Here is a 12,725-nt window from a genome sequence, read left to right as displayed (position 1 = left end):
TCTCCCGGAACGGTGTGGGTTTCTTGCAGGAAGCACACCGCATACTTCCCGTCCCGAAGGACTGAGAAGTTATTGAATCTGCGGCGCGCCTCCCTGCTGCCGTTGATGTTGAGGCTGGCTATGGTTATCTTCATGTCAGAAGCATAGTGCAACCTCTACCTACACCTAACGGGGGGAGGAAGCGCAGCCGCTGGTCAGCCGCCACTTCCTCAGCAGCCCAGTGAGAAACGTTGTGAGCCGACGCAGCTCGAGCGGGTTCACACCCTCGTCCGCGCCCATGATCTTAATGGCGGCGCGGACGGAATCGATGAGCAGCGCCAGCTCCGACCACCTGTCGAGGGCCAGCCGGACCTTATTGCGCTGACCCAGGCACGTGGTCATAAAATCCCGGAGTTCCCTTACGGAAATGAGGGGAGACTCGGCAAGGGGCACGAGGTCATCCATCGCCACGTCGGCGCTGGAGTCCGAATCGTCCTCCGTGCCCATCACCGAGTCCCCATCCTCCTCCAGGGGGTCGTCACCAGCGGCCGACCCGTCCGCCGCGCAGTGCGAAGCGAACGACTCGGCCGCGCCAGCCAGCCCCGCCTCCGCCCGGATCCCACCCCCAGGATCGGCGGCAGAGGATTTCTCCCTGGGCTCCTCTAGGGGTGCCGGGCCAGAAGACGGCGGCGGTTCAGAGCTCCCCTCCGCCTCAGACGCCGGAACGACCGGAGAAACGAACAATTTCCAGCTCCTCCAGTACGTCCGGCACCAGAGACGCAGCCAGGGGGCCATCCTCCTCCCCGCCACCAACCTCCGACCCAGCGGACGGGGGGTTTTGAATTAAAAGCTCTACCAGGACGAGCATCCCCTGGGAGACGTCCGGGTCGCATTGGGCGAGCTCATTATCCTCGAGCTCGCCCGACCCAGCCCCCAGGCTGCCCGACCCGGCGAGGGGTAACGGCACCGATAAAAGGTCAATTTCAATTACTGCCGCGGGTTGTTCCGCAACCCCCCCCACGGGCAGGGTCTCATCCCCATCCCCGGGAGGCACGTGCTGGACAGACACATCTGCCTCAGCCTCCCGAGGGACAGGCGACCCCTGCCGATCGCTGGTGATGACGACAGCGCTGGGGGGGGGGGGCGCAGTACCCGCGGCGGGCGACGACTCCCCCTGCTCGGAGGGACCTTCCTCCTCCCGGTCCTCCTCCTCATCCAGGGGGTCGCGCCTTCTTTTTAGCACGGAGGGAGCGAGGGAGACCTCCATGTCTGCAAAGGCCTCCTCCTCGACTCCCTCCGGCGGAGCAGGTTTGTCGGGTTCCTCGGGCCCGAGCCCGGCCGCAGGTATTGGCATTACCGCTGCGGCGGTTGTGGCCACAGGCTCGGGCACGAGGCCCCTCCCGCTCACATCTGCCCTGATCAACTCCGCGAGGAGCGCGGGTGTAAGGGGCTCAAGGGGCAAGGGCTCGCCATCCACGGGGGAACCCGCCCTAAGGTGCTTCTTTTTTCCCCGCGCCTTCTTTCCGGCTGGACACGCTCCCTCCCCCCCGCCGGAGGCCTTGGTGGCATCGGCCCCCGACGTCAACCGCGCATCAGACGTACTTGACGCGCGGGCAGATCCGGGGGGGGGGGAAGGGCGGCGGCGGCAGCCTCGGCCGCACGAGATGATCCGGCGACCTTGGAGGCAGGGCAGTTCCTCCTGATGTGCCCCACCTCCTTGCAGGCATGGCACCTAACACCGTCCGACGTCCAAAAGGCGCGGTAGGCGGTCCTCTCGTGGAGGACGACGAACGCCCCGTCAGTGTCCTCCTCCCGCGCCAGCTGGATAAACAGCTGGCGCCGGAAGGAGAAGACGTGGCGAAGGCTGGCCTCCCGGAAGCCGAGCGGGATGGGTGTGATCCCCGACCTCACCTCCCCAAGTTGTCGCAAATGGGGAAGGAGGAGCTCACCAGGAACATAGGGCGGGACGTTGGAAATAATGATCCTCTGCGCGGTGGCCTCGAGAGGATCCACCGGCAGGAAGGTCCCGCCCACGGTGAGCCCCTTGGCGACAGCCAGGGACACCGCCCGCTCCGACCCCAGGAAGAACACAGCCTTCCCATACATTTTCGAGGCCACGACGATGGCTGAGGGGCCGACAACCCCAGCCATGGCCTTGACGCAGGCCTCGATGGTCATAGTGGGGTGAGTGTAGCTCTTCACCCCAAGCTTTTTTGTTATTAATCGAAAAGGTGACGGGGCAGCAGGAACAGCGGGAGCAGCTGTGGCTGTGGCTACCACTCTCGCATAGGTCCCGGCTGGCCCCGCCACCGGCGAAGACGCAGTCGCCATTCTGGGGTGCTTTTTTTAAGGGCTACACTCACCCCAAGTCACAGGCCTGAAGGTGTTAATGGCCTCGGTGTATATATATATTTTTTGTCCTCTATTGAGCAGAGGGAGCTGATTAAAATGAGAACACACCTCTCTCCTTATTGATTTAAATTGGGAGAGGGGCCCTCTCCCCTCTGCTCAATTGGCAATTAATAAAATAGATGAAACTAAGGTGCCTTAGAAAGACAGCCAGAGAGAGACAAAGAGAGAGAGAGAGGTGGGGGGGTGGGAAGGAGGGAGGCCGCAAAGGGCAGTGTTGCCACTCAGGATGGTGGGTGGGTGTTGGCAGGGTTGCACTCTCCGATGGAAAAAGTCTTTGGTGGTGGTGGTCTTCTGGCAGGGGGAGAAGACGTCTTCACCTGGAAAAGCTGGAGAAGCCCAGGCTCAGTCCTGCAACAGGTCTTAACGATGTAATTAAATTAAATTAAGGACTTCACCTTGGGCAGCTCCAAGCTCTCCCAGGGCAGGCAATAGAAGGGATGCTAATTAGTGGTGTGTGTGGCCTAGCTTTTAACAAGAGCCACACACACACACACTACACCCCTTGATGATCCGGCCTTGCTTCTTCTTTTCTCCCCCCACCTAAAATACAAAGTCTTGGGAGAGTGCCCCAAATAACACCCACCTGTAGATGTTCCGGATGAAGTTTTCCTCCCTCCTTTCAAGCAGTTGGTTTCTCTCCCCTCTCTCCCTCTCCTGAAGTGGAGGCCAATTTGGGGAGGCAGTGATAGAAAAGGCCTCTCCCCTGGTTGATGTTGATGTAGGCCTCCTTTCTCCTTCTCCTCCTCTGTCCTCTCTCTCCAGGCACCTCAGTTGATGTAATGATGGTGGAGGTGGTGGTGGTCCAACGTTCTCCTCCTCTTCCTGGTCAGGGGACCACCACTTTAATCCACTCTCCAAAGTCTGGCTGCTCCCTCTGCTCGTGCTTGCAGCTGCACAGCCAGCAATGCTGTGCAAACTGAACAGAGGGTAACTTAAGACTGAAGTACAGAAGCCTGCTATGGCTTTATATACAGGGGTGGTCACTGCCGGTACTGCAGTCTAAGACCAGTTATTCCCTTAAAGGTACATACACAACAATTCCTCCCCTTTTAGATAAACAGTACATAACATTCATTTAACAACTAAATAATAACTAATTACAATTACAATTTTCTCTGTACTATATACATCAACTGAAATAATCATTTATAAGTTCAGTCTTTGAGGAGGCTTCCGGATCCTGACTGGATAGCGCCTTTCTCGAGTATCCTGTTCTTGCGGCGGAGTTGATTCTGGCTCATTGTCATTGGTTGGTTCGTCAGCTTCCAATACCACTGCTTCTGAGGTAGACGCAATCTGTACTTCGGGTTGATTACCAGGTGCACCTGCTCGTGGTATGGGTTTGGCTTGTTCCTGTGACTCTAGAATCTGGTCAGCATGGCGTCTCACGATGCTCTCTCCAACGTCCACTGTGTACATTAGTGGTCCCTGCTGTGTGCATATCGTTCCTGGCTGCCATTTTTCTGTTCGGTAGTCGCGGGCCAAGACTGGTTGCCCTATCTTGAAGCTCCTGGTTGGCTTCTCATTTATGTGCTGGAATTGCTTATCCTCAACATCTTGTCTTATGTTTGGTTTGAGCAAATCCAGGCGACATCTTAGCCTTCGGTTGAAGAACATTATGGCTGGAGCTTGGTTGGTGACTGCATGTGTCGCATTCCGGTAAGCAAACAAGAAATTATCCACCTTGTGTTGTAGTGGTATGTCGTCGTTATACATTGCCTTTATTGCCTTTTTAAAGGTCTGAACAAACCTCTCAGCCAATCCATTTGTGGCTGGATGATATGGGGCAGATGTGTAATGTTTCACCCCATTATTCCTCAGAAACCTCCGGAAATCCTCGGACACAAACTGTGGCCCATTGTCGGAGCAAATCTGTTCTGGCAAGCCATTCCTGGTGAAGATGGTCCGTAGGACTGCAATAGTTTTCTCCGTGGTGGTGGAGGACATTTTGATGACCTCTGGTCATTTCGAATGGGCGTCCACAGCGATTAGGAACATTGAGTCCATAAATGGACCAGCGAAATCAATGTGTACCCATTGCCATGGAGATGAGGGCCACTCCCATGGATGTAGCGGGGCCTGTGGTGGAGCGTTTTGGACCTTCTGGCATCCTGTGCATCTCTTGGTCATATCCTCGATGTCTATCGATTCCCGGCCACCACACAAACGCCCTGGCTAGGCTCTTCATTTTTACCCCTCCCAGATGACCCTCGTGAAGCTCACTGAGCACTCTATCTCTCAACTTGGGTGGAATTACCACTCGGGATCCACACATCAAGGTCCCCCGGCACACTGACAGCTATTCTCTCCTTGGCGAGAATGCTGGCAACAGTGAGTCGCCATGTGCTGGCCATCCCTTCACCGTCAAATCATAGACCCGAGTGTGTGTCGGGTCATTTCGGGTTTCCTTCTCTATACTTGAGTTTGTAACAGGTAGACATTCGACTATGGTCGCATGGAATATCTCAACAGGGTCCACTGCAGGTGCTTCCTCTACCGTAGGCAACGGTAGGCGCGACAGCCCATCAGCGTTTCCATGCTGTTTCGTACCCTTGTACTCTATGTCGTACTGATGTGCCCCTAGAAAAAGTGACCATCTTTGCAGTCGTTGCGCCATCATCACCGGAACGCCCTTCTTTGGGTTAAAAATGGAGACCAGGGGCTGATAATCAGTCAGTCAGTAGGGTGAATTTCTGCCCGTGCAGATAGTGATTGAACTTCTTCACCCCCCACACCAGGCTGAGGGCCTCCCTGTCAATCTGGGCGTAGTTACGCTCGGCTGAGGTTAACGAGCGCGACGCAAAGGCTATTGGCCTCTCTGAACCGTCAAGGAATTTGTGTGACAGCGCCGCTCCGATGCCGTAGGGAGACGCATCACATGCTAACCGAATCGGTAGTGTTGGATTGTAGTGGGCCAATACTTCTTTTGAAGTGATTAGGCATTTACATTTCTGAAAGGCACACTTACACTCATCACTCCATTTCCATATTACTCCAGTTTGCAGCAGGGCGTTCAGTGGGTGCAGAATTGTAGATAAATTCGGCAAGAACTTATGGTAGTAGTTCACCAACCCGAGGAACGACCTCAGTTGCGACACATTTTCCGGTGCTGGAGCCTTGACTACAGCCTCAATCTTGTCCGGCGACTTATGCAACCCTTCCTCATCAATCATGTGGCCACAATACGAGATTTGTTTCCTGAAGAACTCGCATTTGGGGCGGTTGGCTCGTAGCCCATATTCCTGTAATCTAGTGAGCACCTGCTCCAGGTTGGCAAGGTGTTCACTGTCATTTTCACCCGTAACCAGGATGTCGTCCAAATAACACTGGGTCCCCAGGATCCCTTGCAGGACTTGTTCCATCGCCCTCTGCCAAATAGCCGGGGCTGATGCTACCCCGAATATCAGTCGATTGTACTGGTAAAGGCCTTTGTGAGTGTTTATCGTGAAGTATTTCCTAGATGCTTCTTCCACCTCCATTTGTAGATACGCTTGGGCCAGATCAATCTTTGTAAAGCGTTTCCCTCCATATAGTGAGGCAAAAATATCTTCTATCCGTGGAAGTGGATATTGTACTGTGTGCAGGACTGGGTTCACAGTTACCTTGAAGTCCCCACAGATGCGAACCTTCTTCGGCTCCCCAGGCGTGCTGCTCAATGCTTTCTTCATTACAGGAACGATGGGTGTGGCCCACTCGCTCCAGTCCACCTTGGACAGCACACCCGAACGCTCCAGACTCTCCAGCTCTGCTTCAACGGCTGCGCGGATCGCGTAAGGTACCGGTCTGGCCTTAAAAAATGTTGGGTTTGCGTTATCTTCGATTTTTATCATTGCCGTTACTCCTTTTAGAGTCCCAAGTCCTTGTTGGAACACCTTGATACGCTTATCAATTAATCCATAAAAAGCGATGAATTAGGATAGTAATGAAAAGGTTTTTATTAACTAAAGAACAGAGCATGCCTCTCGTGGACGACCGGTTCCAAGAAGGAAGTGGGTTGCCGAGCAGCCACCTTTATACCAGGTCATGTAGGCGGAGCCATGGGTGGAGCCAGCTGAGGCATGCATTGGTACACAGTGAGTAGCAAGAGTTAACAACGTGCAATAACGATAACAGTAGTGAACAACAGTGAACAACAATGAAAACGATAAGTGGTTTACCACACACCTCTTTCGCATCAGATAGAATTTTTGACAGTCGTCCAGGTGTGACGTCATCATCCTTTTTGTCAGTCACAGTTAGCGCCTGAATGGAATACCAATCCAATTGTATTTTTCGGATCCATTCATGTCCCAATAATGGTGGTCCTCCATCTTGTAGTATATATAGATACAGTTTCTGTGTTTCCTTGCCGTTGTATTCAACTGGCACCCTTATTTTTCCTCTGGGGTAGACTTTTTGCCCCGTGTATGTTTTCAATACAATGGACGTGTCCTTCAAGGATATGTGTGAGAATAGCTGCTCATAGTCTCGTCGATTCATGAGAGTTAGGGCTGATCCTGTGTCCAATTCCATCTTTACTGGGGACCCTGCTATCATGAGGGTGACCCAAATGGTTCGGTGATCCTCCTTTGCGATCACGTTGTGTAACTTTAGACAACTTAGTCACCTGCTCCCGGAGTCCTTATCACTCTCCTGATCTTCCGAACTACTGTCTGTCAATTTCTTTACTTTCTTGTACTTTTCCTTAGTAGTTCTTGTAGTGTTGGTTTTCTTTCCCGACCTGCAGACTCTTGCTATGTGTCCCATTTTCCCACATTGCCTGCATACTTTGTCCTTAAACCAGCAGTCCTTCTGATCATGGGTTGTTCTGCCGCAGCGATAGCACTTTTCTGCTCCATACGCCATTTCGTTAGCGCTGTATTCTTGTGGTTTCTGTTGTATTTCCGCAGCTCCCCGTGCTGCTGCTTCGTAGGATACTGCCACGCTGAAAGCCTGTTCTAGCGTCAGGTCCTTTTCCGAAAGTAGTCGTTTCTGGGTTCCTTCACTCTGGAGCCCGCAGACAAACTTATCCCGTAAGGTGTCTGCCAGTCCTGCTCCGAACTGGCAGTGCTTCGATAACTTGCGTAGTTCCGTAAGATAGTCAGCATTGCTCTCATCTTTGTGCTGGTTTCTTTTATGGAACTTGAATCTTTCTGCTATCAGCAGCGGTGTAGGGTTTAGGTGTTCCTGTAAGATATTAACAATCTCTTCAAAACTTTTCTCCATTGGTTCAGCTGGGGTAATTAAATTCTGCAATAGGCCGTACGTTCTCGCGCCCATCAAATTTAATAATACCGACGCCTTCTTTCCATCGGCCACCTCATTTGCCTTGCAGTACACTTCAATTCTTTCCACATACGTGGTCCAGTCTTCTACCTCGTTGTCGAAAGCAGTGATACTGCCACTTTTCGGCATCTTGGGTGATTTTAAAATGGCGCCTCCCGCGCTTTTCCTTCTTCCCCAATGGAATAAAATGGTGCCTCCCGCGCTTTTCCTTCTTCCCCTTGCTGCCACGCTGCTCCTAGCGTTCTGCAGGGTAACGGCAGCGACCCGCGGCTTCGGCGCGTCTCACTTTTCCTTCCCCTTGTTTTATTTTCGCTACGCTGCCCGGTTCTTGAGCACCGACCGCGCTCCACCCTCTCTCTCTCTCCTTTCCTCCAGACGACGCTGCACGGCCCCTTTGCAGAGCCGCTCGATCGAGCTCGAGCCCGCCGCAGTCCGGAAGGGTCAGCGCACTACCTGCTACCAGCACGATTTGCTGGAATACCTTGACTGGGGAGCCAAGCCCAGCTCTCCACAGCCTCTCCTGCAACTCTCCGAACTCCGATGGATCCTTGGGCGGTTGCCTGCGGTCGACGCCCGTTGCTCTGACTTCGACCTCCAAGAAGCTTCTTCTCAGGGAAAGATCCCCGTGAGGTGATGCAGTACTGCAGGTGAGTTCGAACCTGTCAGTCGCCAGTGTAGTGTCCGAGTATCAATAATACACGGACTGCAGGAGAACAATAATAACAGGTATTTACTGAACAGAGGGTTACTTAAGACTGAAGTACAGAAGCCTGCTATGGCTTTATATACAGGGGTGGTCACTGCCGGTACTGCAGTATAGAATCAGTTCTTCTCTTAAAGGTACATACACAACAGTAACCTGTTGAGGGTAAAGAAAAAATCTATTTGCGGAGAGGAGGAGAAAGAGAAGTTAAAAAAAACCTGTTGAGGTGGCGACGCTGACTCTGCTGTGGGAAATGGATTGCTGACAGTAATACTGCCTCCATCTGATGCAGAGAATTAAAAATGAAATTATAAATAAGTAAGTATTTAAAATATTATATGCTAAGTTAAACAGAAAAAACTGTAGCTCAGTCCACATTGAAATTTTAACAAAACAGAAAATGCTGGAAATACTCAGCAGATGAGGCAACATCTGTGGAGAGAGAAACAGAGTTAATGGCCCGTATTTTCCGATTGGAGGCTTCCTGCGTGCGGAGGCCTCTGATCTGGAAAAAATCTACGCCCTTACCTGTCAAAAGTATGAATGGGGATCACTCAAAAAACACATTAAATAATTTTTTTAAATCACATTTTTAAAATTAGTTAAAATTACTTTAAATTAAATATTTTAAACTAAAATCTAATTTTTTGAAAAAAAAATCAAAGTTTTTTACGGGGCTAAAAATAAACTTACTTTTTAAAAAAAAAAGTATTTTAAAATTATAAATGACTGAAAAAAAATTATGTTTTTACTTTTTTAAACTCTTATGCTGGTAAAAGCGAGCCTTACGACTTTTACCAGGCGTAAGATTTTTAAGGGATTTCAGCGGGCGGAGGCTCTGCAGAAAGCGGATCACTCCACCCGCAGAGGCCCTTCTCCAGGGCAGGCGTGCGATTTGTCAAGAGGATTCTTGACAGGTCGGAAGTGCTGGTTTTCAGCGCATGCGCTTCGCATGCCTGAAACCGGCACTTGCGAGGTCCCTACGGGTGTGTACACAGCTTGGACACACCGTAGGGATCAGAAAATACGGGACCTGAAATGATAAATCTGCTTCTCTCTCCACAGATGCTGCCTGACCTGCTGAGTAATTCCAGCATTTTCTGTTTTTAATTTCAGATTTCCAGCATCCACAGTATTTTGCTTTTGAAATTTTAGTAGTTTACTCAATGAAAAGGGAACAGAATTCTAAAGGTGGTACTTTTTGCAAGATGAGACTATGAACTTAAAACATAGTGTTAAAGCACTATATGTAATGCTGTCTAGTATACAAAATAAACAGATTTTTCTGGTTTAACATGTTTAACTGTCAACACTGCTAACATGTAGAAATTTAAAGCAAATACAATTGTTTGCACGTTTTTCCAAGATAGATTAACCTGATCCTTTTATAAACAAAAACAGAAGGAATATATCCAAAACATCCCACGCCTGAAGGATTACTTGTAACACCAGCTCTATTGATTTCCACTGATGCATTTACTTACCGCAAGGTTTTTCTATTCCTCAGATACTCCACTGATAACAGACATTTGTTATCAACAAATGAGGTGATGAGCAATCGCACTCTTTACTATTCTTAGCAGTTGAATTCTTTCAAAATATCTCTTCACAGACTGATAACAGCCTCTCAAATCAAATCAAATCAACTTTTATTGTCATTGTTAGTGCACAAGTGCAGTACAACGAAATGTAGGCTTGCGGCTCCCGAGAGTGTACATTTAGATTAAGACATTTAAACATTCAACATACATTTGGCTTGTAATACATTAACATAAGTATAACCATAATAAAGTGCATTGGCAGATGTGCAGGCTTTAGAGTTTATTTGTGGAGTTCAGTAGGATGACAGCCCTGGGAAAGAAGCTGTTCCTAAATCTGGTCGTACGGGTGCGAATGCATCTGTAGCGTCTCCCAGATGGCAGGAGGGCGAACAGACTGCAGGGCGAATAAACTTATACCAATAACCTAATCATTGGCCAATTAAATCATGAATGGCTTGAAAGGAGGAACACAATTATTTTCTTTTAAAAGGCAATATTGAGGTGACATTATTTTGGAAGTGATAAAGTATTTCTGTGTTTCTGTAAATTGAAAGACTTTCTGAATATAAAGGCTGCACAAGAGAAGCAAAATGTATTAAAAAATATATATTCTTCTACTTTTGTTTCTGATCATTTTAATACTGGTGGATCACCCTTGATTGAGTACAATGAAACAGAGGCCGCGATATTGCCGGCGCTCAGAGGACGGGTCAGCTGTTAAATTAATAATGATTGACAGCGGGTTGGGAACTCGCCGCGAACCCGCCTCCACCTCAGTTTCCAAAGTGTCGGGTCTGCGACTTCAAAACAGACCCGACACCAAGCGGCAGGAGAGGCATTTAAGGTAGTTAACTGCTTGTTAAATGTTTATTAACTTCTATTTTGCCAGCCTTTTTCTATTTTCCCACATTTTTAACAGGGTTCCCATCATTTGGAGATCACGTCAGGTTCTCTATGTCTCCCCATTGCTGTGAATAGGTGACAGCTGCAAAAGTGGTATGAAAGCTAACATTTCACAGCTGGTCACTTTCCAATGTCAGAAGCTTGAGCCTTCAGGACTTGGAAGACACTTTTGAGCTGTATGCAGTTTGGAAATGTTTGAAGTAAACTCTCTATCCACTGTCACCTCCTTGGAGCAAGATCTCTCACCATTGACAAATCGCTTCTGCCATCTATTCCAGCAACATCGGTGCCCTTGAAAAAAATCTCACCTTAGTCCTCTGAACCCCTCCACGATCAGCCCCAACACCAACAACACCAGGCACACCAACATCATCAACAACACCATCAACCTTCTCCGCAATCACCTGATGCTGCACTGGACGCAGGGCATCAGCCCCCGACCACATTGCAGCCTGGGAGGCCAGCGATAGCATCACCATGGCTTCACTTGGCGCTGCACACCCTGGCTGCCACGTGATGCGCCAGGTTAACACCACCCCACACCATCACCATAAAACTTTCCTACAATGACCAAGCTATTCCTTTAACACTCATCACCATTGCGGGGGATACTGTTATGTCTCACCATTCACTGTAACTCACAAAGATACTTTCAAAGGTGAACACAGATCTGTCCAATAAGGCAAAGTGTTGAAAATAAAGATTTCAATGTTTGACAACACATTAACAGAAAATTTACATGAACATTACATTTACATGAACATTACATAAGACACCCAAGTGCCTACTCTTGTGTATTGTCAGTTGGTATTGTTGTGTATGTACCTTTAAGGGAATAACTGGTCTTAGACTGCAGTACCGGCAGTGACCACCCCTGTATAAAAGGCCCTAGCAGGCTTCTGTAGTTTCAGTTTCAAGCTGCCTCTTGTTCAGTAAAGTACCTGTTAAACTGTTCTCCCGAAGTCCGTGTATTATTGAGGCGCGGACTTTACAGTGGCGACGAGTAAGTTCGAACTCACCTGCAGTGTGGCATCATCTCACGGGGATCTCGCCTGAAAGGAAGGTCCTGGAAGGTCATAGTCTGAGCAACGGGCGTCGACCGAGGGCAACCGCCCAAAGAATCCATTGGTGTTTGGAGAATTGCGGGAGAGACTGTGGTTCCAGCGAATCGTGCTGGTAGCAGGTAGCGCGCTGACCCTTCCAGACTGCGGCGGGCTCAAGCTCGATCGAGCGGCTCTACAAATCAGGCCACGCAGCGTTGCCGGGAAAAGAAAACGAGAGGGTGGAGCGCACAGGGCGCGGTCAGTGCTCGAGAACAGGACAGCGGAGAGAAACTAAACGGGGGGGGGGGGGGGGGGGAAGGAAAGCGAGACGCGCCGAAGCTGCGGGTCGCCGCTATTACCCCGTAGAACGCTAGGAGCAGCGTGGCAGTAAGGGGAAGAAGCAAAAGCGCGGGAGGTGCCATTTTAAATCGCCCAAGATGCCGAAAAGTGGCAGTATCACTGCTTTCGACAACGAGGTAGAAGACTGGACCACGTATGTGGAAAGAATTGAAGTGTACTGCAAGGCAAATGAGGTGGCTGATGGAAAGAGGGCGTCGGTATTATTAAATCTGATGGGTGCGAGTACGTACGGCCTATTGCGGAATTTAATTACCCCAGCTAAACCAATGGAGAAAAGTTTTGAGGAGATTGTTCATATCTTACAGGAACACCTAAGCCCTACACCACTGCTGATAGCAGAAAGATTCAAGTTCCATAAAAGAAACCAGCACAAAGATGAGAGCAATGCTGACTATCTTACGGAACTACGCAAGTTATCGAAGCACTGCCAGTTCGGAGCAGGACTGGCAGACACCTTACGGGATAAGTTTGTCTGCGGGCTCCAGAGTGAAGGAACCCAGAAACGACTACTTTCAAAAA

General features: G+C 49.9%; 1 protein-coding gene across 12 annotated transcripts in view; it reads right to left on the bottom strand.

Moving 5' to 3' along the window:
- Positions 1-12,725, bottom strand: part of micu3a (mitochondrial calcium uptake 3a) — a 250,731-nt gene that overhangs the window by 49,316 nt on the left and 188,690 nt on the right. The gene's annotated exons all lie outside the window — the stretch shown is intronic.

The sequence above is a fragment of the Somniosus microcephalus genome, chromosome 2 (genome assembly GCF_052327205.1).
Source record: "Somniosus microcephalus isolate GS21.2 chromosome 2, FLI_Smic_1.0, whole genome shotgun sequence".
In the NCBI taxonomy this organism is placed as follows: Eukaryota; Metazoa; Chordata; class Chondrichthyes; order Squaliformes; family Somniosidae; genus Somniosus; species Somniosus microcephalus.
This window is presented reverse-complemented; position numbering and strand designations above follow the sequence as displayed.